The sequence below is a fragment of the Dermacentor variabilis genome, chromosome 6 (assembly GCF_050947875.1).
Source record: "Dermacentor variabilis isolate Ectoservices chromosome 6, ASM5094787v1, whole genome shotgun sequence".
In the NCBI taxonomy this organism is placed as follows: Eukaryota; Metazoa; Arthropoda; class Arachnida; order Ixodida; family Ixodidae; genus Dermacentor; species Dermacentor variabilis.
In genome coordinates, this window is record NC_134573.1 from 56,083,138 (window position 1) to 56,110,969 (window position 27,832).

Here is a 27,832-nt window from a genome sequence, read left to right on the forward strand (position 1 = left end):
GCATTTGCACTATGTTGGCGCAGGTGCCACGCGGGTTTCGGCGACTAGACGCTGTCAAGCAGTGCACATAGTTCTTTCCCCACGTCAGTTTACTTCAGAGCATTGGAAAGAAGATCCACCCTGACAGTGAAAACGAAATAGAAAAGAATCGGCGATTGCTGAGGGCGCCAAACATGCAGTACCGCACACCACCTGTGTGCGTTTTTAGACCTTTCCACGAAAAAAAGAAAAACAAATCTCGAACTGGCAGTTGGGTTCTGGACTAAAAATTGCGCTTTTAGTTTTTAAGTCATAGCTGTTCAGCGATTTTTAAGATTCTGTTAGAGCAAACCATTACATATACACGTGTATACATCGCTATTGTGAAATTCTCTCTTTTGTCCAGAAACATAAGAAATACACCATGGCCTAAAATTCGGACTTCCTATGAACACAAACTTAGCTTTAGAAAGAGTTTTCTCGCTATAGAATGATAAATAAATGGAGAAAGCTCAGTTGGCATATGCGACGTGTATTTCTACGCAATAACCACTTTTATATCACTTTTTTAACTTGCGCAGTTTATCACTTCAGAATGAAGACACGGTCTATGATTATATTTTATAATGATTAAACCTGTAACGCGCAATGCGTCTTAAATCATGCGTTGATTTCGGTACCTAGAAATTCTGATTTAAGCAAAAGTTACGAAGCGCATAAGCTCTAGTAAGATGTTTGACATTTCGGAATGACTTTCCCAGTTATGGATAGTTCAGCAAACAAATTACGAGTACATTCTTTACTTTACAAACTACCGTATTTATTCTACTGTAACGTCACGGTGGACTTTTCAGTACGTGAAAGAAAAATATAAAACTGCGAATCTAACGCAATAAGGGTGGAAAGAGAAATGGTACCTTTATGCAAGGAATCAATTCAGAAACGATTTCTCTTAAGTAACCATCAGCGTCGGAGAAGGAGACCGAGCTTTTCTTGGGCGATATTCTCGGGCGATCACTTTATGAGAGAGCTTCACATCCGCGAAAGTTCGCGTGAGTCGTCACCGAAAGCGTCCCCGACAAGTGTTTCTGGCGCTGCGCCAAGCTCGTTGTGAATGCCAAGAGCGCTGCCCGCCGAATACTTGGAGGGGTTCGGTGCCGAAACTAGCCAAGGCTCGCGAATGCGAAACTATGTCCCAAAGTGATCGCCGGAGATTCAAGTCACCTGTGCTGTCATGTACATTTTAGATTGAGCACTTCTTAAACGACCGCACAACCATTTCTGTCGGGGACAGTCGCAAGCCACTACGAGGCCCTTCGAAGTCGACGACCCGCATTTCGAGAGGCGTCAAATTATCGAAGTCGAGCCGCCGAGCCGCGGCGGAGTTTACCCGCTCCTCGGCCGTGAAAATTACGAGTATCTTGAACTGGCCCATCATACCGAACCTTCATCGTCGACATAACGTTGTGAATGAACGTAGTCGAAGCCTGAAAGGCCGCAGGGTAATGAAGCACCGTAAACGTAACACCAATCACAAGCACCGCGAAAATGGCGTAGGTTACAACAAAAATAAGTTTTGACTTCGGTCGACTTGCCTATGCAATGAATGTAGACGTAAACGTACAGGTTACCAACGTAACTTTAAAAACCACGGAATATAGAATCCTAAATTTTGGCGTTTTTCGAATGTACCCCGAGGGTCGAGTTCAAGCAACGGAAACCAGTGAAGAGCACGCTCTACAATCAAGTTATTATGGTAGATAATACCACAAGTAATAAATCATTGTTCTTTCAATATACAAATGCACTCCCCCTAACAAGAACGAAAGATAGAAATTTGTGCTAAAGAGAGCTTATGACGAGCTGTGTTTCTGCACTATACGCCTGAGAATTATGACCTGTGAAAAGAACATCACAGTCCGCGATAGTAGTACTGCGACATTTGTTACGTAAGCTTGATGTTTCTGATTTTGAAAGGCCTACTATTCTTCTTTACAACTTATTATAAAAAAAGTTCCTTCGTCTGATTGAAATTGGCGGGCATTCTCGAGGAGAGCTGGTTGCCTAGTGTCCAGGAAACCACTACGTGTCCAAATTCTTGCCAATAGAATCCATTTAGGCCACTGCCTTGGATATGTCGCATGTTTCAGGAGATTTATTCTGTCGCATAATTTTGCTTATATGTCTTTTCTAGAAACTCAAGGCCTGTGGAAATCAAGTATCTGGGAGGAGGACACAGAAAAGAACAAGGCAGGGTGGTTAACAAGAATAACGTCCGGTTCAGCATCTGGAAGCATCTGGAATGTGTCGTTTCTATAGTGCCCTGCTACCCATGCTGCTGTATCTTTTCCTCTTCGCCGTAATGTAAGTACAAAATATATGCTATAGGTGTATCGCACTAGCTGGAGGAAGAACAATGCGATGGCTAGAGGAAGCAGAATTTTGAAAAAAAGTTTTCTTTTCCGTTTCGTTGCGACCTATTTCTTAAAACGAAACTTTCCTGCGATCCATTCGTGGTTCTGCCAGGGTCGCACCGTCTGTCTGTTTCTGTGTTGCCCGGCTGGTCGGTCATGCACGTTCTCGCCGAGTGCATTCATCCTCAGCTTCAAAAATATGCAGAAGCCCTTCCAAAGAATGGACTCAAACCTCTGCCTTCCAGTTCAGCAGTCCGATATTTTACCAATTTGATCAGGATCGCAAGTCTGCTCACCTCCTTCGAGCATGAACAAGCTCGTTCTGAGGGCCAACGAGGTGTTGTAATCATGATTTTTTTCTACAATGCACATAGCACAGGCAGCCGACTCAGAAGCGGGTCGTACATATTGTGAGTACGCCAACGATCTTTTTGATATGAAGGCAGCTGGTTCATGATTATTATTTTCATATTTAAAATGGGGGATCGTCCAAGAAACGTGCTGGCTTCTTGTATATCATGATAATTTTTGTACTTTGTCACTTGTCGACAACGGAGCATGGTCCCAGAAGTGGGCGGTAGAAATCGTACCAACACCTACTAGCTCTTTGAGGTTACCGCGAGGCCTTGTTGATGATTATGGTTTCATCACAATGATACATGGTCCAACAAGGTTTTGGCTAATAAGCTGGCAGTACAATCGTACATGTTCACAATCCGCGGTTGGTCAAAAAGCTGGCTGTACATATTGTGTGCACCCCATCTCTCTCTTTGAAATCATCGCCCGGTGCCGACTACATTTTGCGTGGTATGGTGCATACGGAAAATGTGGGGTCAGCCTAGAAGCACTCGGAGCTTACAGCACAACTCCCTGCTCTCCAGACAGACCTCTCCTGCTTTCTCTTCATTAGTACCTACCCCTCGCACTCCCTATCTCCTAGCAGGGTATTCCCTACCTCTCTGCAAAACAGCATGACGTGCCGCTCCATTCCACATTTCCCACATGCGAATGCGCAGCGTCGTTGCGAGTAGTCACTCGGCAAAGTTATCACATTTAGGCGGTCTAAGTGATCGTGGGATCTACCCATTAGGATTGCCCTCAAATTACGGCAACAAAGTATAATGATGATCTCCTATCAGGAGTAAAAAAGTACGAGCCATTGTTATAGATGTATGATTTGAGCCTCGCAATGAGGACAACATAATTGGTATAATTGGCTGTCACAGCGGAGCACGTAGAGAAACTGTTTCCAGCAATTTGATCAGTGACGTCATTTACACGGCCGATGCGTATAAAGCAGCCATATTGAACTGAAGCTATCTGCGTAAAGCGAAGCATTTTTCTCGTGAGCGGTTGAAGAACCATGCATGTGTGTATATGAAGTGTGGTATTCGAGGAAAAAAGTTAGTATTGAAGAACAGCATGGTATACGAGGAAATATTTTTCAGTAAAACATAGAAAGTCTGGATATCACATACACATGTTTATGTGTAGTACATTATAGATATATAATTTATATAGTTGTTAGAATTTTCAGTAGTGATCCATAGTGCGGCGTGACACTCGTAATGTTTCTCATAGAACGGTTTCGTCTACTGCAACAGCGGATACAAAAGCGGCAAGTGGCTCAAATAGCAGGCATGGCCGCGAGCTAGTGGCCGCATTTGTTTGTGTCGTAATCCTTTTCTAGCAGCCATTGTCAACTTGCTCGGCCGCCTTTTATAAATGGCACGCTCCAGCGTGTGTGTGTCGTACTTCGTCGCGCGAGCTGCGACGCTAGAAAAAAATAATGAGCCACTCCACTCGGTGAAGGCGGACGACCAGCGAAGCTGTTACATGACAGAGAGGTGGATAGGATAGGATAGGATAGGAACTTCGTGTTGTCTTTATCTTCTCGTCCGTGTTCAATTGTGCGCTAGAACGATGTTTCGTAACGCTAGTCACAACCGACTAGCCCAGCTGTCCATAGTTAGCGATTTATTTGTCCAACGGTTATTGATGTTGGTGCCCGGGGTTAGGCTGCGAGGGGTTCATCGCCCGAGGAAAATTTTTCGATATCCTCGGCAACGGCCCTGGCCCGCTGGACGGCCCACTCCTGGTCTTCGGATGCCTCGCTGAGGAGCGCGGCTTGCCATCTTTCAGCGAGGCACCCCGCTCCAGAGGGTGCTGCTGTTGCCTTCCCCCTTCCCCCTTGTCCTTCCTGCTCATGGCGTTGGCATTCCCAAAGCACATGGGCCATATCGGCCCATTCGTGAGACAAAAGCAAAAGTATGAAGTCGTTTACCGTGATATTAATATACCTTCGGGAGGAGCCGGTGGAAACTAGACATGCGCGCCTATTCAACGGACCGCCGCCATGGGATAGCGGAAGGAAAGCAAAGTGGATACACAAGCTCTCATAACACCGACAGAGAGGGCGGTACGAACTTAAATGTTGCCGACGCGGGCCAGAGCATAGTATCTGTTCTAATCAGCTTAATATCTGGTAGGGTTTCTAGTTCGATCCAAGCTACTAAAGTTATTTTTGAAAGTTGACCGAGTGCTTGAAGCCTGCTTCACCTCCGCCGCGGGTCGGCCCGTTACTGCTCTAGTGGGATCAGCCGACAGTTTCTGCACACGCAAAAGAAACATTCACGGATCCGTAGCCCTAAACAGCTTCGCTGTAAAAAAAAGGATAGATTAATAAAGAAGTGCTTCTGCTCGTGCTATCGGTCCTATTAGTTCTGAGGGTTTTTCCTTCGCTGATTCACACATTGTAGTAATGTACCTTACCTCGGTACCTATAACGTGGTGACCCGGACGTGATTGTATGGCGATCACGATGTCATGAACAAGGCCACGACGAGACCCACCACTGGAGCAGAGGGTCCCGCCACTGTACAAATTCACATGCCGTCACTTTGGCCACAAATTCCTGCTGCTTGGTATAATCAGGTGAAGGCTATCTTCGACCTTCCGCGCATTGCCTCTCAGCGCGCGAAGTGGTTGAAGAGTTCAAACGTGCACACGCAGCCCACGACACTATGACGCCTCGCTAGTGACCTCCTTGCCGTCACAAGGAGAGAATTTGTCCACATACTTTAACTGGATATCATCCGTCCTTTGACGAGAAGTTAATTTTCAGCTCGCCACATCGTACGAAAGCGTGACCCAGAGGATTGGTGCCTGGGCGCCTATTAGCATGCACGCCATACGCGCACCGTGCCTGATCGCTTTCGTGACTTCACAGTGAACCTAGTTCAAACGTAATATTCGGCATTATAGAGTTAGCGGAAGGCTACCATCAAATACCTGCCGAGCCAGCGGATATCCCAAACCCTGCAACTCCCGCACCATACGGGCTTTTTGAGTACGTCGGTATGCTTTTCGGGATGATACACGCTTCCCATATGATCCATAGCTTTATCAACTTCTATGCCCACCTCAATGACGTCCAGGTGGCTAGTATTTCCTCCCAGCAGCATGAAAACCACTTGCGCCTGTTATTTTCTCGGTGCCAGAAACATTGCTTTCTCAGTAACTTCGCAAAGTGTGGCTTTGATATCGACGACATTGAGTTCCTCGGACACCGCGTGACTCCCGAAAGAATCAGACCGGTGGAAAAGAAAGTTTAAACCTCGTGCGAGTTCCCTGGCCTACCGTCTCTGCGAAAGCACCGTGAGTTCCTTGGGCTGCTGGACATCCACCACCGTTTGCTTCCGAACATCGCCCGAATTATAATACACCTGACCGAGCTTCTCAAGACCACCAAAGCTCCGTCCACTCCACTTTCCTGAAGGTCCGGCGCCGAAGAGTCCTTCCAAGCTGCAACAAATCAATTAGCAGATGGCACGCTGCTTCCAGCTCCTGGAGCCCACTTAGGTTGTTCTCCGCGAAGCTTAAAGGGACACTAAACTGAAAATTATTTGTTCTACATCAGCACATTACCGTTCATCAACACCAAAAACACCACTCTTAGAACGATAAGACGTTTGGTAAGCTAGAAAAAGTGCAAGAAGGAAATACGGGTGGCGACGCCTACTTAAGTTCCCGCACCTGGGGGCTGCGATGTCTTGGATTTTGATGGTATCTTATAGGGCCTACTAATTCTATGTAGCGGTACAGGTTAAATACATTGTGTTCTAAACAAACCAAATATTACACATGGCAAGTTTCGGGAACCTTTATTCAGCCAACGCGGCCCAAATGCGTAAACATACTTTGGTATCCCTGACGTCACTCTGACGTAACGGCGCTGGGGTTTCGGGGCGAAATTCAAAACCTTATACCTGGACCTTCATTTTCTCGTATAATAATCCAACTATTTTTTTCTTCCTACAGGGTTCTCTAACAATGCTTCATAAGGCTAAACTGATTTATTGTTTCGCTTTAGTGTCCCTTTAAGCATGCAGGAACGCGATACAGCACGTTCTGTTGCAAGTTGCTAGCGGCATACTTGGGCATTTGGCATTTCCGACACCTGGTGGAAGCAACAAGCTTTCACGCCCATATAGATCACAAGACTTTGGTGTTCGCTTTTCGTGGTAATCACTAGATCTGTACCTCGCGAGAGATACGGCCACTCAATTTCATCTTCAAATTCACCGTGGACATATCATGCATTGATGGCCCAGTCGTGGCAGCCGCAGATGCCTTCTCTCGCATCAGAGCATAACCCACAGCCGGAGTTGACTTCGATGAAATTGCAATGAAGCTAGATTCAGACGTCGAGCTTCAGGACCTTCGGTCGCCTGCTACGTCATTAGCGCTGTCCGACGTGCCCCTCTCTATTGCTTTGGGTACTATCACTTGCAACATGTCAAGGGTTCGAACACGCGCATTTGTTCTGTTCCGACTCGGCCATCAAGTATTTCACAAGGTACGCGGCGCACGTCCTAAGTAATCCTGGAGTTCGTGCCACCCCGCGTCTAATTACTACCCACTGTGTGGCCGAGTTTAAACTCTGGCGTGGGACGATGGGCTTGCGAATGCCGTCGCGGCCAATGCTCGAAGGTGATTCTACACGCAAAGTCGCAAATTTATTCCTTTCATTCACCTGATGGCCACAACGACAACGCTGACCCGTTGCCACCATCCCGATGTGCTCGCTACATAAGCGCTTGCGCAGACCATTATACCCGCTGGTCTGAAGCGTTTCCTGTCACTGACATAACGCCACTTACAGTTACTACTGCGTTTGTCAGTGGCTGGATCTCGCGCTTTGGATGCCCCATCGTTGATACGACCAATTGCGGCCCACAATTTAAATGTGATCTGTTCCGTAAACTTGCGTGCCTGCGCTGCGTCCGCCACATCCATAGTGCCGCGCATCACCTATCGGGAAATGCAACAGTTGGAGGCTTTCGCCTTCAACCTACTGCCGCCTTGATGGCCCGCCAGCCTAGTTCTGCTTTGGTTGAAGACTTTGCTCCAATCCTGCTAAGCGTGCACTCCTCTTTCAAGGAAGACCTCGGCTGCGTAGCTGCGGAACTGGCGTATGACACAACGTTACGGTCGCCCCGTGAATTTCTCGCGCTAGCTACACTTGCACCCCCGATCCAGACAGGTATGTTCGGCAGTTCCGCTTCCTGTTGGCACGGTTGCGTCCTTGCCCCAGTAAGTTTGCGTCTTCAAGTAATGTTTTTGTCAGCAAAAACATGTCGACTGCGTGGCACGTTTTTGTACGGAGTGAACGCATCTGACCACCCAATACGCGTTCTTATGGCTGCGCTTTCAAGGTACCCAACCCAACAGAAAAAAAACTATTACTGTCGACCTCAACGGACGTGGAGAAATTAAATTATGGGGTTTTACATGCCAAAACCACTTTCTGATTATGAGGCACACAGTAGTGGAGGACTCCGGAAATTTCGACCACGTGGGATTCTTTAAAGTGCATCTGAATCTGAGTAACGGGTGTTTTCGCATTTCGCCCCCATAGAATTGCGGGCGCCGTGGCCGGCATTCGATCCGGCGACCTCGTGCTCAGCAGCCCAAGAACATAGTCACTGAGCAACCACGGCGGGTAACAGACGTGGAGAAGTCTTGGCAACAGACAGGGTCAAACCAGCCAACCTAGCGATGTCGCCGTATTATCTGCTCTCAACGACTTTACAATCGCTGACGCGGCAAATCTGCCCGATTGTCTGGCATCAAAGGCGGTTTCTTCGACGCTGCTGCACTGCTGAGGGTGCTAGGAATCCCTGGTTCCGTACAGGTCGCCATTGGAATCTGAACCTGGCAACATTTAACGCTACAACGTTATCTAGTGAGGCGATTCTAGAAGTGCTAATGGAGGAATTAGAGGGAAGTAAATGGGATATAATATGGATCAGTGAAGTTAGGAGGACAAATGAAGCATATACAGTGCCAAAAAGCGGTCACGTCCTGCTTTACCGGGGCTTAACGGAGAGACGAGAACAAGGAGTCGGATTCCTGTATAATAAGAATATAGCTGGTAACATACAGGAAATCTATAGCATTAACGAGAGGGTGGCAAGTCTTTTTATGAAACTTAATAAGAGGTACAAATTCAAGGTCGAACAGGTCTACGTCCCTACATCCACTCATGATGACCAGGAAGTCGAAAGCTCCTATGGAGACGTGGAATCGGCGATTGGAAAAGTCAAAACAAAATACACTATACTGATGGGCGACTTCAATGCCAAGGTAGGCAAGAAGGAGGCTGGAGGCAAGTCAGTGGGCGAATATGGTATTGGCTCTAGGAATAGCATGGGTGTGTTATTAGTTGACTTTGCAGAACAGAATTATATACGGATAATGAATACCTTCTTCTGCAAGCGGGATAGCCGAAAGTGGACGTGGAGGAACTCGAATTACGAGACTACAAATGAAATAGACTTTATACTCTGCGCTAATACTGGCATCATACAAGATGGGGACGTGCTCGGCAAAGCGCGCAGGTAAGAACTCGAACTGACGTACACTTGAGGAGGGAACGGAAGAAACTGGCACGTAAGAATCCGATTAAGGAGTCAGCGGTAAGAGAGGAAATAGAAGAATTCCGGATCAAGCTACAGAACAGGCATTCGGCTTCAACTCAGGAAGAGGACCTTAGTGTTGGAGATATGAACGACAATGTTATGGCCATCATTAAGGAGTATGCAATAGAAGTCGGTGGTAACTCCGTGAGACAGGATGCCAGTAAGCTAACGCAGGAGACGAAAGATCTGATCAAGAAACGCCAATGTATGAAATCCTCTAATCCTGCAGCTACAATAGAACAAGAACTGGCAGAACTTTCGAAGTTAATCAACGAGCGTAAGACAGCTGACATAAGGAAGTATAATATGGATAGAATTGAACATGCTCTCAGGAACGAAGGACGCCTAAAAGCAGTGAAGAAGAAACTAGCAATAGGCAAGAATCAGATGTATGCGTTAAGAGATAAAGCCGGCAATGTCATTACTAATATGGATGAGATAGTTCAAGTAGCTGAAGAGTTCTGTAGAGGTTTGCACAGTACCAGTGGCACCCACGACGATAATGGAAGAAAGAATAGTCTAGAGGAATTTGAAATCCCACAAGTAACGCCGGAAGAAGTAAAGAAATCCTTAGGAGCTATGCAAAGGGGGAAGGCAGCTGGAGAGGGTCAGGTAACAGCAGATTTGTTGAAGAATGGTGGGCAGATTGTTCTAGAAAAACTGGCCACCCTCTATACGCAATGCCTCATGACTTCGAGCGTACCGGAATCTTGGAATAACGCTAACATAATCTTGATCCATAAGAAAGGAGACGCCAAGCACTTGAATATATAGGCGGATCAGCTTACTTATGTAAGTATTTACTAAGGTAATCGTAAATAGAATCAGGAACACCTTAGACTTCTGTCAACCAGATGCTGGATTCCGTAAAGGCTACTCAATAATGGGCCATATTCACACTATCAATCAGGTGATAGAGAAATGTGCGGAATATAACCAACCCTTACATATAGCTTTCATTGATAACGAGAAAGAGTTTGATTCAGTCGATACCGGCGCAGTCATGGAGGCATTACGGAATCAAGGTGTAGACGAGCCGTATGTAAAAATGCTGAAAGATTTCTATACCGGCTCCACAGCCACCGTATTGCTCCATAAAGAAAGCAACAAATTCCCAACAAAGAACGGCGTCAGGCAGGGAGATACGATCTCTCCAATGCTATTCGCAGCGTGTTCAGAGGAGGTATTCACAGACCTGGATTGGGAAGAATTGGGGATAAGAGTTAATGGAGAATACTTTAGTAACTTGCGATTCGCTCATGATATTGCCTTCCTTTGTAACTCAGGGGACTGATTGCAATGCATGCTCTCTGACCTGGAGAGTCAAAGCAGAAGGGTGGGTCTGAAAAATTAATCTGCAGGAAACTAACGTATTGTTTAACAGTCTCGGAACATAAAAGCAGTTTACGATAGGTAGCGAGGCACTGAAGGTTGTAAGGGAATACATTTACTTAGGACAGGTAGTGACTGCGGATTCGGATCATGAGACTGAAATAATCAAAGAATAATAACTGGATAGGGTACCTTTGGCAGGCATTCCCAAATCATGAACAGCAGGTTGTCATTATCCCTCAAGAGAAAAGTGTATAACAGCTGCGCCTTACTAGTACTCACGTACAAGGCAGTAACCTGGAGTCTTACTAAGAGGGTTCTACTTAAATTGAGGACGACTCAACGAGCTATGGAAACAAGAATGATAGGTGTAACGTTAAGGGGTAAGAAAAGGGCAGATTGTGTGACGGAACAAACGCGAGTTTATGACATCCCAGTAGAAATCAAGAAAAAGAAATTGGCACGGGCAGGACATGTAATGAGGAGGGAATATAACTGATAGTCATTAAGGGTTACGAACTGGATTTAAAGGAAAGGGAAGCGTAGCAGGGGATGGCTGTAAGTGAGATTGGCGGATGGGATTAAGAAGTTTGCAGGGACAACATGGCGAGAATTAGTACGCGACCGGGTATTTGTCAGTATGGAATAGGAGAGCTGACATAGGTCAGTATGGTATGGAGAGCGGAAGTAGGTCAGTATAGGTCAGTATGGAATAATTTTGCTCATTTTACTATATAATAGAAAGTGCTTGCAAGAATACTGCCCTACTCTTTTTCTGCATGCATGTCCTGTCGTGTGCCAAATTTTCTTGTCCCTGAATCCGTGTGCGCAGGAAATTGATATTTGCAGAAGTAACGTTGATGTAAAATCCGTTGTAGTCATTCTCAGACTTCATTTGCTTCGGTTATATGCAACATACATTATCGCCAGCATCAACGCACCGTGGTATCGCACTCGCTTGCCAAGGTCGCCGAAGGGCATGACTACAAGTTAACAACTACGCGACAATGACGCAATGCAAACGACGGTATTTCGAAGAAGGAATTGCGCCTATAGAGCTGAGAAATGCTGCATAATGACGGCAGCACGATGACATTGAGATGGCGCTTCTGACACGATGACGACAGTATAATCATGTCAGCGTGAGAAAAGTTGCGTGGTGAACGACAATTGGATGATGACGAGTGCATGACTACCAACAGATGATAAAGCTGCAATGGCGCCGATGGCACGGCCACGATGGCATGGCTTGTTCCTGTCTACATAATCACGACTGAACGAAGCCAACACGATTACGCTATAAAGAAGAAAACGAAATGACGTGACTGGAACGAGTGGAATGAAGGCAGAATGGCTACGACGGCATGAGGAGAGCGAGATGAAGTTAAATGACGATAGAGCGACCGTAATGGCATCATGACGAGGGTATGACAGCGAATGTATATGACGGCAGTATGACGACGATGCTAAGACTGATGAATATAAGGCGCGGGGTGGATTAGAGATATATGCGATATTACGGCTGAACCAAATAAATACATAGCGAAGGACAAAGAGCCGAAGGAATCAAGCAACGCAGCTGCAGATACGCAACGAGCTGTTTTGGCGTCTCTATCAAGTTGGCCCTTATTTCAATGACACATTCATAATTGACTGTAGGGAAGGTGCTGACGGAAGTCATCGTGTTTGAATAAGAGGTAGGCTTTTTACTCATTGCAGATAATTTCCACGAAGACGTGGTGCTTTGGGCATAACTAGAGAGGCTCGGTGAGCAGACAGAAATGTATCAACATTGTCTCGTGGACAATTATGACGTCATACGTAGTAAAACATTTAGCCACTTTAGCATACGTTAAAATGTGTCAAAGTGAAAGCCAGCGCGTCAAGGTACATTAAAAATTCTTGATATTCTGAATCAAATGTTACATTACTGCTTATTACTTGTTTTATCCCACCAATGGTCGTAGGTTCGAGTACCCTAATTGATGCCACCTTCATTACCTGTGCCTTCTGTAACTTCGCCCTCTACCCCATGAAAAGTCTCACACTTACGGTCGTGGGTTCGAGTGCCTTAACTGTATAATAATTAACTGTGCCTTAACTAACTTTGCCATAACACCAAAGGTCGTAGGTTCGAATACCACATAAGCTAGAGCATTCCACTTCCACTGAAGGTCGTTGATTCTAGTGCCAGAATTAACTCTATCTCGATTACCATGACTTTTTTGCGTGTTGAGCGGCATCAGATCCTGCTGTGGAAGAAGAGGACGACGCACGCGAGAACAGTGGCACGAGAGCGAGTCTGCGTAAGCCGAGCTCTCATGACTTTCTGTACCACACGCCGCGTTATCCCGACTATAGGGGCTATGAGCAACCTGAAGCTTTCGCCTCAAAATGTCTCTGCTAAGATAGAGTATGCCTAAGATCTACTGCATAAGTGCCATGAGCCTCATGCTATATAGTCGGGAGCAATATTTATACAGCAAAGGTGTATATGGCTAGGGTTACACCCATTTTTGTTCTTTATGGAAATTTTTTTATCGTCAGTGCCCCATACCCATGTATGCACTCATGCTCCTGCAAGCAACCAGAAAATGCATTGGTTCATACCCCGTAAGGCAGAGGCTACAAGCACTCAGGAAAGTGAAGTGAACACTGCTTAAATTCTCTATAATCACGCATACAGCATGCAGAACGGCATGTAGAAAATTGTCATCATCAATGGCTCATACCCCCGTAAAGAGGAGGAGGAGGAATAAACATTTATTTTCGAAACAGTACCCCGGGGTAAGCCCCAGTTTTACTCCCAGTGGGGCGTCTCCTCATTCCAGGAACCCTCTGGCCTTCGCTACCTCCTTGGCCCTGGCGACGAGGCGTCGTTGTTGTTCAGGGTCTTCGAAGACGAACTTGGCCTCCCACGTTTCTATGATGTCTTCTTTTTCTTGTATGGCGTAACAGCAGTCTTTCGGTGAAGGCGATGCATCTTTGTCACGATGCCATAGACATGCAAGGGTCAGGTGCGCTGAGGTGTCCGGTAAACCACACATTGGGCTGCAGGAAGCAAAAAATGGAAGGACTCATATTCCCCTAAGGTTCATGGCTACTCCGAGAAATTAGCTGCGATGACACTACCGCTGTTGTCGTTATCGGTGATTTGAATGCGGATGTTTTGGTACCGCGAACAGTACATTTTATGCGTTCCGTGTTGCAGACATATCCCTCGCGATGCCACACCGATTCTGCCCAACCTACCACCTGTGCAGCGTATATGCATCAATTTGACTTTAACAGAGAATATGATTGCAGTAGCGAGTGAAATAATGACCAGCAATCAAGACAATAAATGAAGTTGTACTTTTGTTTAAAATTACGTGTCATGTCCGTGTCGCGTGCTAAAACGCTTCGCTTGTCAACCACCTTCACAGAGTGAAATATCACACGATTTTATCTTCATGTCTAGCTTGAAGAGCCCCTCACCAAGTCTTGCCAGTTCGAGCTGACAAGCGCCGAGCATACATTGCGCGATAACATTCGTACCGGCAAATAATTATATCGCTACGCGCCGCGGAAAATCTGGAATTTCAATCCCAACGCCGTTCGCACTCTTTACTCGGGGCGGCCGCGCTCTAAGCCAGACGCTGACGTAATCGTGCCCCTGCGGCTACGTAATCACGTCTTCAGGACTACCGGACTTATTCAGGACAACATCTGTTATGTGTGCGCTCTGTTGCTTGAATTGATGAATTGAAGTTTATAGAAACAATAAGGCACAGAAAAGGAATGTCTAGGTGTTTATTTCTGTCCTTCGCACCGAAGCAAGAGAGATGTACTTCCGCGTCGTCTGCTTGTTCTCACGGTAGTGTGGTCACGTGCGCACGTAACGAATCTATGCAATTTTCTAACGTGGTCCAGCGCGTGATCACGCTTTGCGATCAGCTTTTTCTGCCTCAGTATTTGTGTATCACTGAATTGTACGGCTAGTCATGTTTCGTTGTGCACAGCGCGCAAAATCGTGCGCGGAAATGCGTAGAGTAGGGAAAGAAAAAGCGAGGAGAAAAAAATGAAGGTCTGCAACGAACGCGTCACGCGATCCTCGAGATCCGGTATGGGAGAACGCAGGGAAGGAATTTCGCTTGCGAAGGCTAGTCGGGGCGAGTGGACGGAGCGTCTTGCTTGGCAGTGGAGCCGGCCTGCTGAAATCGTGGGTTCGCGGCACTGAAATATTTCTATCTCGACTATTATTGAGCCGATTTCAAAAATGTTTGCGGCAGAACGCTCCCTAGAGGACACGCAATAACTTCCAGCGTATAACCAAAATTTGCTAGGGGGCATGTTGAGAAGCCTTTCAGGACCCCAACCACTGTATAAGGTGTACTGGCTCATTCAGACGTTAATATCAACTGTTTGCGCTAAAAATGCATAGAAATAAAAAAAAACGGAAATCATCCAAAGAAATTGACAACGAAATATTCACTAAAAATGCAGCAGGTCGACCGTGCTCTTCTGGAACCTCTCTGTAGTATACCTTATGAGGCAGTCTCCACTTGCACTTTCTACACTGCCTCAAGGATGCCTCAAACGAGGACCTCTGCAATGCAATGCATCAGTGAACACAACCAGCGTTATAAGGGTTGAAAGAGGCAAGCTGGCTTTCTGCGCTTACGGTTTGAGGTACCCGACCTCTCCTTGAAGCCGCAGATGACATCACCCATTGGTTACCAAGTGGCGCAACGCACGCGCAACGTGCGGCCATCTCTACCGTCTCATCGCGGCAGTATGCGTCGCGGCTCCCTGCCTCTCCACCAGAGGCCAATGACACGCATGCGCAGGCCGCCTTCATCCTCTACCTTGCACTGCTGTTGGCGAGGTAGTGCGAGCCATCGGTCCTACAAGACGCAGCTATGCAGCCGCCATCTAGACTCTCCCGAGTGATGTCCAAGGCAACATAAGTGTCGAGTGCCTTCTCAGGGCAGAGGTAGCCGCGCTAGAGCGATGGCTGTTATTTGGTTTTTCGCCTATTGGGTTGTTAGAAGTATCAGGTTAACCAAACAATCTACAGAAATTATCCTTCATGCCTTTCAGTTTCTTGGTCTTTTTGGTTACGTATAAGTATGTACTGAACAATTTTTTCTATGAGTAGAACTACTTTTGTACTACGCTTTCTCAGTACAAGGTAATGTTCTGTTCTAGCAGCTACTCATGCGCGCGTTGTTCTGGGTGCGAGCGTTACTACGCGTTGAAAAAAAAAAACGCGGTGTCAGTCTACCTGCGAAGAGCATTGGCCAATGTTTTACCCGTAGAGCGTGTTACTAGGGTTGCGACTTCACAGTGCAGAGCAGGAGAAGCAGGAGAAGCATACCCACACAGCACCTATCTCCACCTATAGGCCTACAGGCGACCATCTAGAGCACTGCAGCAACGTAGTAGAGTGATCCCATGGTCTAAAATCCGAGGATGTGGATGTCCATAAACGTTGTGAAACGTTTTGTCCAACGAACAACGAAGTGAACGAATAAGAACTTCATAAATATATAACAGAGTTTCCAAGACGCATACGCTTCAAGCAGTTCTTTTTCTATATGCCAGACACAGGAAAAGAAGATCGAGACTCTCTTAGACCACCAAGCACCACTTCTGGGGTAGATGGACCGGTAAAAAAAAACTCAGCTTCAGTGGCAGTCGCTGTAGCTTTGACCTAAACTTTTCATGATGTTATAGATGAAGCGTTAGTTTAAGAGTGATGTGTGGTTCTTTGATTATACGTTTACTTGAGAAGTAGGTGGGCTGTTATTACCCCCGTGAACGCTTGGATTCCACGGTTCCACCTGCCACCTTGGCAACAATAATCGCTTGCGGCTGACTAGACCGCAACGTAGTAGGCGACTCCTTCCAAATTATTTCACTGATTAGTGCAACTTCCCGCTTCTTCGCGCTGGGAAGTCTTATACTGTACTGGACACAGGCCCCGTCTATAACTTTCTCGAGAACATCTTCGCCTCTTTCCGCTGTGTATCTTCAAGATAATTACACAGGGTACTCGTATTGCCCTGCTTCTTTACCGAAACTTTTTCTGAATAATAATGGCATAAAGGAAAAGTTGGGAATAGTAATGGAGCGTTGTATGCATGTTTTGCTAAGAATATTAGTTCACACTCTCTTAGACCACCAAGCACAACTCCTGCGGAAGTTGGGCCGGTAAAAAAACCTCAGCTTCAGTGGCAGTCGCTCTCGCTTTGACCTAAACGTTTCATGATGTTATAGATGAAGCGTTAGTTTTAGAGTCATGCAATAGTGATTTGCACCGATGACAAGAGCTGGTGGTATCCAGCGTGGTAATCTTCCGCCTAGTACTGCTAAATCTTGTGGGAGCGTTGGACAGCCTTTGACCTCAGCATATCTATGTAGACTGTCCGCAAGTCTTACAGAAGAGCAGTCGTGTTGCGAGGCCAGTAGATTAGTGCAAATATAGAGTGTCGGGGATGAACATCTAGGCAGATGCCGCTGTCTTTCAAATAGTTTTTCGAGGGCGCTGAAGAGTGAGGAGAATACTTTCGATGGCATTGATCAGAGATTTTCGTGCTTTTATTTAAATTTCACTTGAGAAGTTCGTGGGCTGTTAGTGCCCCCGAGAACGCTCGGATTCCACGCGTCCACCTGCCACCATGGCACCAATAATTGATCGCAACGCATTACGCGGCTCCTACCAAATTATTTCACAGATTGATGCAACTTCCCGCTTCTTCGTGCTGGAAAACGTTCTACTGTACTGGACATGGGCCACGTCCCAAATAACTTTGTCGAGAACTTGTGCGCCTGTTTCGGCTGTGTACATTGAAAACAATTTCGCAGGGTGCTCGCATTGCCGGCTTGTTTACCCAAAGCTTTTTCTGAATATTAATGGCACAAAGGACAAGTTGGCGATAGTAAGGAGAGCGTTGTGTGGATTTCAAGCTAAGTATATTAGTTCACACGCCTCAATAAGAGCCGGATCTTCTCGTTGTCGCATTTGTAGGGCTCCATGCTCAGAATTGAACACAATCCAGTCAGCCAAGGCCTCTGCGCGCACGATGCGTTGCTACTTTCGTGTTTTCAGCGTAAGCTGTTTCCGTTAACTGGGAAGAATATTCGCGTGTGTCTGGATATGTCTTGGTTTCAGTGAGGTCTGTGTGGCTAATGTCGATTGCTAATTTGCCAGTAGTTTTTTATTACAACGGATGATTTCTGCCGATTCAATAATATGTGCCTTTAACTCTTCTGTGCTGTAGTAATTTAGGAGCGGCTGAAATATATGTTTCTGAGACGGCTTGCAAACTTTTTATTCGACATCTTGCCTCAAATTCATCGCTTACAAAATTGGGTAAATATTTCTGCGTGCCTTTACAATTAGGCAGAAAATAAAAAAAATGAATGTGGCTTACTGTATACAATAGCCAACGTATTTGTACCATACACGCTGTATAGAATAGCGTTTTGTCATGATGGTGTCCTTCTATTTACATCCCACGTAATTTAAAGCTTGGGTTAATTTCAACCTTAACAACCTCGAGCGTTTCCACTCAACGATAAAACAAGTTACAGAGGCACCTGACTCCTTACGTGAATTGAAAGCGAAAGCAGTAGGAGTAAGACCAAATGCGTATGAGTATCACTATGGTTGAGTCGTAAACCAATATACACTTGGTCCTGTGCTCAAAGTGGGCAAAGTCAATTTTGAGGGCAGGGCAGTTGAATTTTTAGAGAGGGCTAGGTAATTTTGAACGTGCAACTACCTAATTTTCTAATTGGACAAAGGCAATTTCATGAATAGCCTGCCTGCAGACTGCGGGGTTCGGCGGAGTCAATAATGTGAGTGGGCCTGGTCGGTTTTCAGGGTGGGTCAACTTAATTTTATAATTGTGCAAAGTCAATGTTGGGGGTGGGCCAGTTCCGTTTTAAACGTGAGTCAATCGAATTTCGGAATTTGGCTGTCCTTTTTTTGTGTGTGGGCCGCGGCGTCCGTCTGACGCCTTGGCTGTTCGCCGTGGAATTTGGCAGTTCAAGCCACAGGATATAAAGGGCCGGGAATGTGACGTCATCACTTGGTCACGCAGCCTTCGGTACTATCAGATGTTAACACCGCACCCTCGCCGGATTTTGCGCTTCATGGGCTATATTACTTTAGTGTTAAAAGAAAAATAGAGGTTGTGGGGTTTCTCATGGTAAAATACAACATAATTGTGAGGCACTGCGTTGTGAGAAAAACGTTCCCTACCTCGCACTGATGATGCCTTTGACTGCCTCCACGGTGCTGGCTTTTTTGTCGAAAGTTACCACCGACATCGTGTATTCCTGCTCCGCTCAACACAAGCTGTCTACCGCAATAACCTCAAACAAATGGACTAACGGAGTCGTTGAACTGAACCCTCACAGACACGCTGTTCATGTGCGTTTTGAAGGACCACCATGAGTGGGACGTTGCTCTTCCTTACGTTACATTTGCCTATAATTCTTCTCGCTATGACACATCCGGATTTTCCAGATTTCATCAATTACAATGACCTTGCCCGTTGATACTGCATTTCCTCATGCGACGTCAACAGGCGAGGATGCGCGTTACGCCATCGTCCTGGCAGACCATGCACGCCAGCTTACCTGTGCTCAACTGACGGAATCGCAAACCACTCAGCAGTGTCTGTAAACACCCGCTGCCGTGGCGCATAGTTTCCGCCTGGTGCGCTCGTGCTCCTGTGATCAGCGTATTTTTATGTTGGACTTTCAGGGAAGCTTCTTTCCCGGTCCACGGTACACTATCACGTGATCCGCCAAGTGGTGTCAGTGACCTACGATCCGCCAGTGACACCAGTGACCTGTCACGACATGCCTTTACCTTGCCGCCACAGCTCCGACTAGGAGCATGAGTAAAGGCAGGAGAGAATGTCTACATCTTTCAAGTAGTTGAGCGCCGTCACGTGGTATTTCTTGCGCACCCTTTCCTCTATTTCTTCCTTTGCCGCACGTCGAAGCACTTGCCACTATAACAGTTAGCCTTCGAACGGCCGCGGCGAGGCATTGACAAATAATTTCACATGTTTTGGCTAAGTTTCTAAGCTACACGCGTCTTTTAAAAACTCTGTTTTTGTTTCATTTTCTGTTAGGGATTGATTTTGAGGGTACTGGATGTACAAACGTGCACGAACGGAGCTTCTGTCTTTGTTGACGGGTTGGGGAGTTCAGGCATGTGAAAGCTTGTGCACGGCTGCTATTCTCGGTGCTCGTTCAGATTTTTTTCCTGATTTCGCTATCATCAACAAATGTGGTAATCTATGGAGCTTGCTCTCATATATCGGATAAAAACGTAAGGCGCGTCATTGTTGTACTGATGAGAGTACGTAACTTTGTCAGTCCATGTTTTTGACAGGCGCTTGAAATATATTTTGCGATGACAAGCTGTTCCTTGACAAGTGTAAAGGATTTGCCGTCTCGAAAGGATTAAGTGGTACATGAGTTTCTTGGCTCACACTGAAGTGGAAGCTGCGCAAACAAAAGGGGGAAGGTACTCGTTGATGAAATGCATTTCTATGTGTCACTTTCGTCCTTGCATGCGTTTTGCTTACAATAGAAGTACGGGTTTCATCGTTATGTTTGCGCTTGAGGGCTAACGGCACCAATCTGTTATAATGGCATAGGGGCAGTTTCACTGCATGCAGAGAAGCAAGCGTCATGACGAAACGAGGAGAATAGTTTAGATGCTCCGCGTTGGCTGCGAACGTTTCTACATAACTTTCGCGTTATCAAGGCGAATATGACACGCCCCTTACATTCGGCAATCGTGGTACTAAGATGATGAAATTACGAAGCTCCACAAGGTCGACAAACGGCAGTCGATGGAGTACACGCAAGTATACGCGTGCGCACTTCGAGCAGCGCGAACACATCCGGTTGTTGAATCAGCATCTAAACACTGCGCACACGCAAACCCGTCACCTTTTGCGTGTTCTGGAGAAAACTTGACTTCATCGCAGCCCTTTCCCGACGGGGATGTGCCTTTAGAAAACCAAATAAGGAATCTGACCAATGTAATTAATAAAAATAACTCGCGAAGCGGCTTTACCTGTGCAAGCCGCGACAGTATTTTTGCCTGCAGGTACACTGGTCGTGGAGGACACAGCAATCAAATAAAGCTCGGGAACCTATACAGGTTGTGTGTTTTTTAGCAGCAACAATTTTTTATAGATTGCTTATTGCAAGTAGCACAATTCTAACCCTTGATCTAAATCACGCGATGAGGTGGCCATTACTTCCACGAGAAATTGAACTGTTCAATTAAATATTCGCCGTAATTACGCTTATTTACTTTTCAATTAACTTCTTTAGGCCACATATTTCCATGCACGAATTACAGCCGATGAGTTCGTACGGCGTATCCACTTGAAACAAATTTTCTGGACAGTACAAGTTTCGAGATAATTTTCAAATTATCCGTCAAATTGAATTGTTGTTCAACTTACTCTTGTGCTTGATTGCATAAAACAGCGTTTTCTTTAAAATGTTGCTGGAGCGCCAATGATTTTTGTTACACAACTTGAAAATGATTACCTTGGAACTGGTGCTATCCAAAGAATTCGTTCAAAGCGAATACGCCATGCGAACTCAGCGGGTATAATTCGTAGATTGGAATATATGGTGTAAAGTACATATTCAAAAGGTAATGAGCGTAACTACTTTAGTTATTCAATTGAACATTATGATTTGTCGTAGAAGTAATTACCACCTCATAGAATAATTTACATCAAGGGTTAGAATTGTGCTATCTGCCATAGGTAGTCTTTAAAAATTTTGGAGCAGCTAAAAAAGCACCCTGTGTAAGCGCTGTGTACATTACGCATACATTATCGGCGATATAACAATCTCTGAGTTTTCTGCTAGAAATTTACAAAAAAGGAGTTTGTCTTCTAAACTAGCCTCAAAGCACTTCTAAGAGGCAGGCAGCCAAACTGAAGCGGCAATACAAGTATGCAGTTACAAGTATGCAGTGCCGATAAAGCACAAGAATAATCTGCTTTGCCATCTACATAGCATTCCATCATCGCTCCTAGCCCAGCAAACAATAAACATGCCTTACATACAATGGAAGTCCATGCCCAAACACCTGACGATAATTTTCTTCGCCTAACTCTATGGGCGAAGCTTGCGTGCCATGGAGAGAACGACGAAAGGACGAGGGCGAGCGACGAGGAAAATAGAGAGCGGAGAGGAGACAAGGAGAAGAATAGGAGGAGCGAGAGGAATTGTCGCTACCTTTATTTTACTCAGAGGGTTTAACGAAATGGCTTCCTTCAGTTGTACCTCACCCACTACTCGGTAATTCAGTGATGTCGTGAACATCAATAGGCTCAAGGCCAACTACATTGCTTCCGAGCCCGGTCTTAAGATGCACCAGGACGCCGCGTAAGGCCCGCAGTGGTGCTACGGGCCTGTAGCTATGATGAAGAGGCCAACGGTGAAAAGACGACGACGACGATTAGTGGCTAGCGCGGGGCTGTTGCCTTTTGGGCAAGTGCAGCGTGTTCACTTGTAAATATGCTTGTATATATCTCCTCGTCAGTGCTTTCCCACGTGACAATATGCACACAGGAATTTTCGCGATAGTCCCCCATTAAAATTGCGCCCACGAGAATTGAGACGAATTTTGCTACCTTGTGCTGCGCTCTACAGTGCCGTGTCCACTGTGCGCTATAGACTCATGTTTTCTCTCTCTCTCCTTCACTCCCCATTTCCCTCGCCAAGTGTAGGGTAGCAAACTGGACTCAGCCTGGTTAACCTCCCTGCCTTCCCTTCTGCCCTTCTGTCACTCAGGCTACGTCGGCGGCCTAAAAAATATAAATAAAAAGAGCCAAAACATGCGTGTGCGTAACGATGTCACGCACTTCTTTTCTTCGTGAGTAGGAAAAAATTGTAGTTTTCGATGTAACGATAATCAATTGCATAATATTGGCCTCGCGTTAAAGTGCGTTAGTTCTGTGTGGTATTTTAATTGCGGTAACATTTCTCGGGTACTTCACGCACTTTCCGTGGGCTGTCTTTCTATCCATGCATTTTTCTAGTTCACCATTGTCCGCCCTAATTCAATCACGGGTAGTCAGTAGTTGAATGAACAGCGTATCTGGCTGCTGTCCTCAGGGTATAGAGTTTGAAAGCAACCACAGGCCCAACTTGGGTCACTGAGTATGTGTCAATGTGCACATAGGTACCGCTCTTCAACGCATTTTTTAGCCAACATGGGTCTGTCGCTTTAGATGCGGGACTGGGGTGGTACCGCTCTTGAATGAAACTCTTTGACACCGAATTGGACAATTGGGTATGTGCCACCCGGCCTTCGCTGGTTTTCGAAGGACATCTTTGATACCAAGTTTGGTTACGGGGTGTGTACCAGTAAACGTGTGCCACTCTTCATTGACAGTGCTCCACACCAAATTCATTAACTAGGGGTATGCCACAACGAATGTAACGCTCTGCTGTGATGAAAAAGACCATTTAAATGTATCGGATGCTGAGCGTTATCGAATCCATCTCACAAGGGTTCCTCAAGAACTGCAACCAAATGGAATTGGTAGGCTGCGCCACAAGTGTACCGTGTATGTGCAGTTTTATTCGCATTTCACGCCATCACTTTAACGAGCTGCTCCTAGAACATGCAGAGCGTGTGCCGCTCTTCCATGAACCCCTTGCCAACTTGTGTTCCTGAGTATGCGCCACTAAGTGCGCAGGGAAGGAGGAAATAATTTTCAGTGTTCGCAGGCACCAGCGCGCTCGGTGTCGCGTCTCGGAGACCATGCGCGGAGTTCTGGGCAATGCCACCAGTAGGCGCAGCGTGTCCAGATAGAAGCGCGCTGGAGAAGCCCCACTGCCGCATTACCCCTTTGTCAGCGTTCGCACGCACCGGCGTGCCATGCATTTCGGATGCCACGTGTAGGTTTCGCGTTGGCAGCACTTCATCACGCCGAGAGTTCTTACGTGTGTGAAAGAGGCCTGCCGCTGCAGTACACGCATCATGCATAACTCGTTTCGACGGCAGCAATACGGTATCTAGCTATATTGATTCAGTAACTAACTAATGTCATAACACGCATGTCACTCATGCCATGTCATCAATATCAGCTGAGACCCGCAGTGGCTGCTGAGTGGCTATGGTGTTGGGCTAATGAGCAAGAGGTCGCGGGATCGAATCCCGAGCACGGCGGCCGCATTTCGCTGGGGGCGAAAACACCCGTGTACTTAGATTTAGGGGCACGTTAAATAACGCCAGCTGGTCTATATTGCCGGAGTCCTCCACTACCACGTGCCTCATAATCAGAAAGTGGTTTGGCACGTGAAACCCCACATTTTAACTTTATATGTCAGCTTATACGTGCATAAACGTGCATACGTGCATGTCATTCATACCACTTATGTCATGACATAAATGCCCTAAGCAATTTAGCATGCGATTGATGTGAAGGTACGCCAGTCCTTTTAAATTTGCATGTATAACATGCCGCTGCCCCCCCGGCTACTCATATACGCGTACGTACGTAGATGTAGAAAATACCACGACGGCATGACAACGTAGGGGGTTATATATATATATATATATATATATATATATATATATATATATATATATATATATATATATATATATATATATATATATATATATATATATATATATATATATTCACTGCGGGTGAAGCTTGCAAATAATGTTGCGCATTTCAATTTTTGATAAAGCTGGAGGTCGTAAACTATGTGGTATATATAGCGACAAATCTAGAAAGTTGGTATTTGGCGTCAGAATTTACTCGGGTCGAATACGGCGTGTGACATGTGTGATGACCCTAATATGGGGACAAAGGTTCGTGTACTCAAAAGGTTCTGATGGTTCTCTTAGGCGGAGCCTCCGTGAACCCAATTGAGGACAAAGCCGTTGGTTAGAACACACACACTAAGACTTTTAATCAAACTAAAAAGAGGCATAAAGGAAATAGAAGGAAATAGAAAGCATGCCTAAAATGAACACTCAAGCAGACATTGCGGCAAGGAACACACATAGGGCTTGCATGAGGTTAACGAGTGCGCGAGTCCGGGCTTGCCACGAGGGCAGGGACGCGTAACAGTCTCGACGCGGCGACAGGCTGGCGAAAGGAGTGGTGCCGGTCTCCGCATAGGTCGCGATGTAAGCTGACCGACCGGGCGACCGGAGCGCGCCAGCTCTGGCTAGCCGAGGTAAAGCGGGCGGCTTGGTGGCAGGAGCAGACGGCGTCGGCGTTCTGGCCGGGCAGCTGGGTGTAGAGTTCGGGCCCGTAGCCCGACTGCTCTTGTCCCGTCCACGGGCGCAGAAGCTCGAATCCGGCCTCGGGCAGCAGGCGGCACGACAAACGGGGGTGGCTTTCTGGCCGGGCAGCTGGCGTAGTACTCGGGCCCGACGCCCGACTGTTCTCGTCTCGCCCACGGGCGCAGAAGCTCACCGGCCTTGAGCAGCTGGCGGCCCGCTCAGGTAGACGGGCGACGCACAGGAACAAGTTGGCAGGAGGCCCCGGTCGGGTGAAGTCCTGGTGGCTCGGGTCGGGAACCCGACGGCCCGTCTTCAACGCCCGCTCCGATGGTTGACCTCCTCCTGCCGTTGCTTCCTCGAACTCTCCTGGCGTCTCCCCTGCGTCTCCTTGCGTGTCCTCCCGTTCTGCCAGCTCCCCCCGCTTTTTCTTCTGGTCTGGCCAATTTGGCATTCTCGGATTGGCTGCCTGACGCCCCGTAGTCTTTTCTAATTGGTTGCTTTTCTTCTTTTTGTTGTTTTTCATGCGCCGCGCGTTCTCGTGCTGGACGCTCTTCGGCGTCGTTGTTTTCCTTCTTCCACCTCAGCGCGCATGCACTCAGTGTCGTCTGCTCCTGACCGTCCTGATCACCGCGCCATGTCGCGCACCACACATCACAACATGTTAAACCTAGTGGTAGGCGGTCAGTTGTGTCCTTATAATGTTCGCAATCCCTATGCACCATTTTTTTAGAAAAAAGTGGCATTGGGCGGTAATGTTTTGTAAAGTTTAGTTTTTTTTTAGGAATTGGCTTCTATTTACACTAATACATCGTCCTGTATATGTAAACAGATACATCTGACCATGAAACCTATCTGTCCCCCTTTTCAGTGCGGAATCTAGCTGCCCAGATAAAGACCACCCACCAAGTGACTTGATGTATTGTTTTAACAGTGATGGAGACCGCTGGGTATGTTATTATACACTTTTAAACTCACCAATTCATGATGCTCGTTTGCCAGCTACTCCTGCACTTGAAATATGTCTATTTACGAAGTTCTTTTTTGATTGTGCTAGCGTGCCTCATAATCAGAAAGTGGCTTGACACGTAAAACCCCATAATTTAATTTTTTTTTATTGTGCTAGGCTTGCCTCGTGAAATGATGTCATAATAGAGGTTAATACCAAGAATGCAGGCCCGTTCTATAGCGATACTGCAACAATGACTTATAAAATGTATTGTCCATAGTAGATCTCTCATTGTCTCCAGCTCGATCACAGTTCAATTTTACACTTTTGAGCACGGTTTCGGGACTGGTCTTTGTCCCGGGGCACGTTCAAAGTAGATGACGGGCATCCGCTGTAGATACGGGAACGGAGCAGTTCGGATACTGGACAATGCCTACGTAGTTGCCACATGCGTTTCACAAACTGGATTGAAGCGAGGCCAGTGAAGCACTTCCACCTCCGATAATGTGCAATATGCACGTATTTCCCGTTACAGACTGTGAAGATACTATTTACTGCCCTAGCACGTACACTCCTTTTCGCTATGCTAGATTGTAACCTCCGTAGCCTATACGACTCCATGACAGCGCTCGGCCTCGCTACAGTCATACATAGAGATTAAGGTAGAGGATCAACAGCAGGGCAAACATTCAAGCAAGACGTTTCTCTGGTTCTCCTCCCCGCGTGGCACTTTGTTTGTTTCAGGGCAGTTATGTCCAACTTGGGACCCTATGTGTCACTAGTAGTGAGTAGATATAAATTAAGCACATAAATATTACGATTGTTGGTGTCAAACCATGACCCCCCCAGCAAAACCACTCAATGCAATAACCATTAAATCACAGATGAATGGCTGATCGCTTCTGCCGCATTTGTTTAACCATCATTTGCCGCACTAGAGCCTTAGCAGTGGGTCAGGAAAAAACATTTTGAAGAGACAGCTTTCTTTAGTTCTTCCCGAATCCCACTCTCCGCTTGGCGTTATTTTTTCAAATTTGGGCCACTTACGCCATCCTGAAACCCTGTATCTCACTAGTAGTTACCAGATATAAACAAAATAAATAAATATGACCAGTTGTTGGTTTTGAATTCCTTTCCATAAAAAAAGCAGCTCTGTGCTCTAACAGAAAACATATGCATACCGGATGGATTCTGCCAATCCTTGTTTTGCTGCACTAGTACCGCAACGTTGGTCTACTCATTTTAAAGGTGGGTAATTTGTCCAACAAGTTTTGATTAACTAAAGGCTACGCTTTTTATGATTGAGTTTCAGGATAACAGAAATTGTTGTTGCTGCAATGACAGACGTCTTAGAGGAGAAAGCTTGAAGTCGGAATGCTAATGTAGGCATCTTTTGTCGCCCTTTGTCTTTTCTACTACTGAGATACTCATTCCAGGTACGACTACGCTTCCAAGAATGGCAACATTTATTATTTTTTCCATCCAGTGTAGAAATTGACTCCCAAATATTGCAGGCAATCTGCCAAGAGCCCCATTTCAATACACTACCTGACGCACGCCCTTAACCAAGTCATTTGGGCACTCAAACTTTGTTTTTGACGTAGTTCTGCGTAAACCCGCAAGATGGAGAGAAGTAATCAATAAAGGGGGAAAATCAGACATCCACCAGTTCGTAGCAATTGCTACAAAGGAAACCCATACGGATTCCTTGAAAGAAAAGCGTCACAGTTGAAGAAAAATTCGCCCTGGTCGGGTGCTCGAACCCGCGACCACCGCCTTTCCGGGGCAAGCGCTCTATCATCTGTGCTAACAAGGCGGCTAGCAGATGGAAGGGTGAAACCGAATTTGTCGGCAACACGAAGCAAAGGCAACTGTTTTGTGTTAA

The 27,832-nt window shown here is 46.3% G+C and overlaps 1 pseudogene; it reads left to right on the top strand.

The window, feature by feature from the left end:
- The first annotated feature begins 4,823 nt into the window (after positions 1-4,823).
- Positions 4,824-5,003, top strand: LOC142586436 (U2 spliceosomal RNA; annotated as a pseudogene).
- Positions 5,004-27,832: the final 22,829 nt, after the last annotated feature.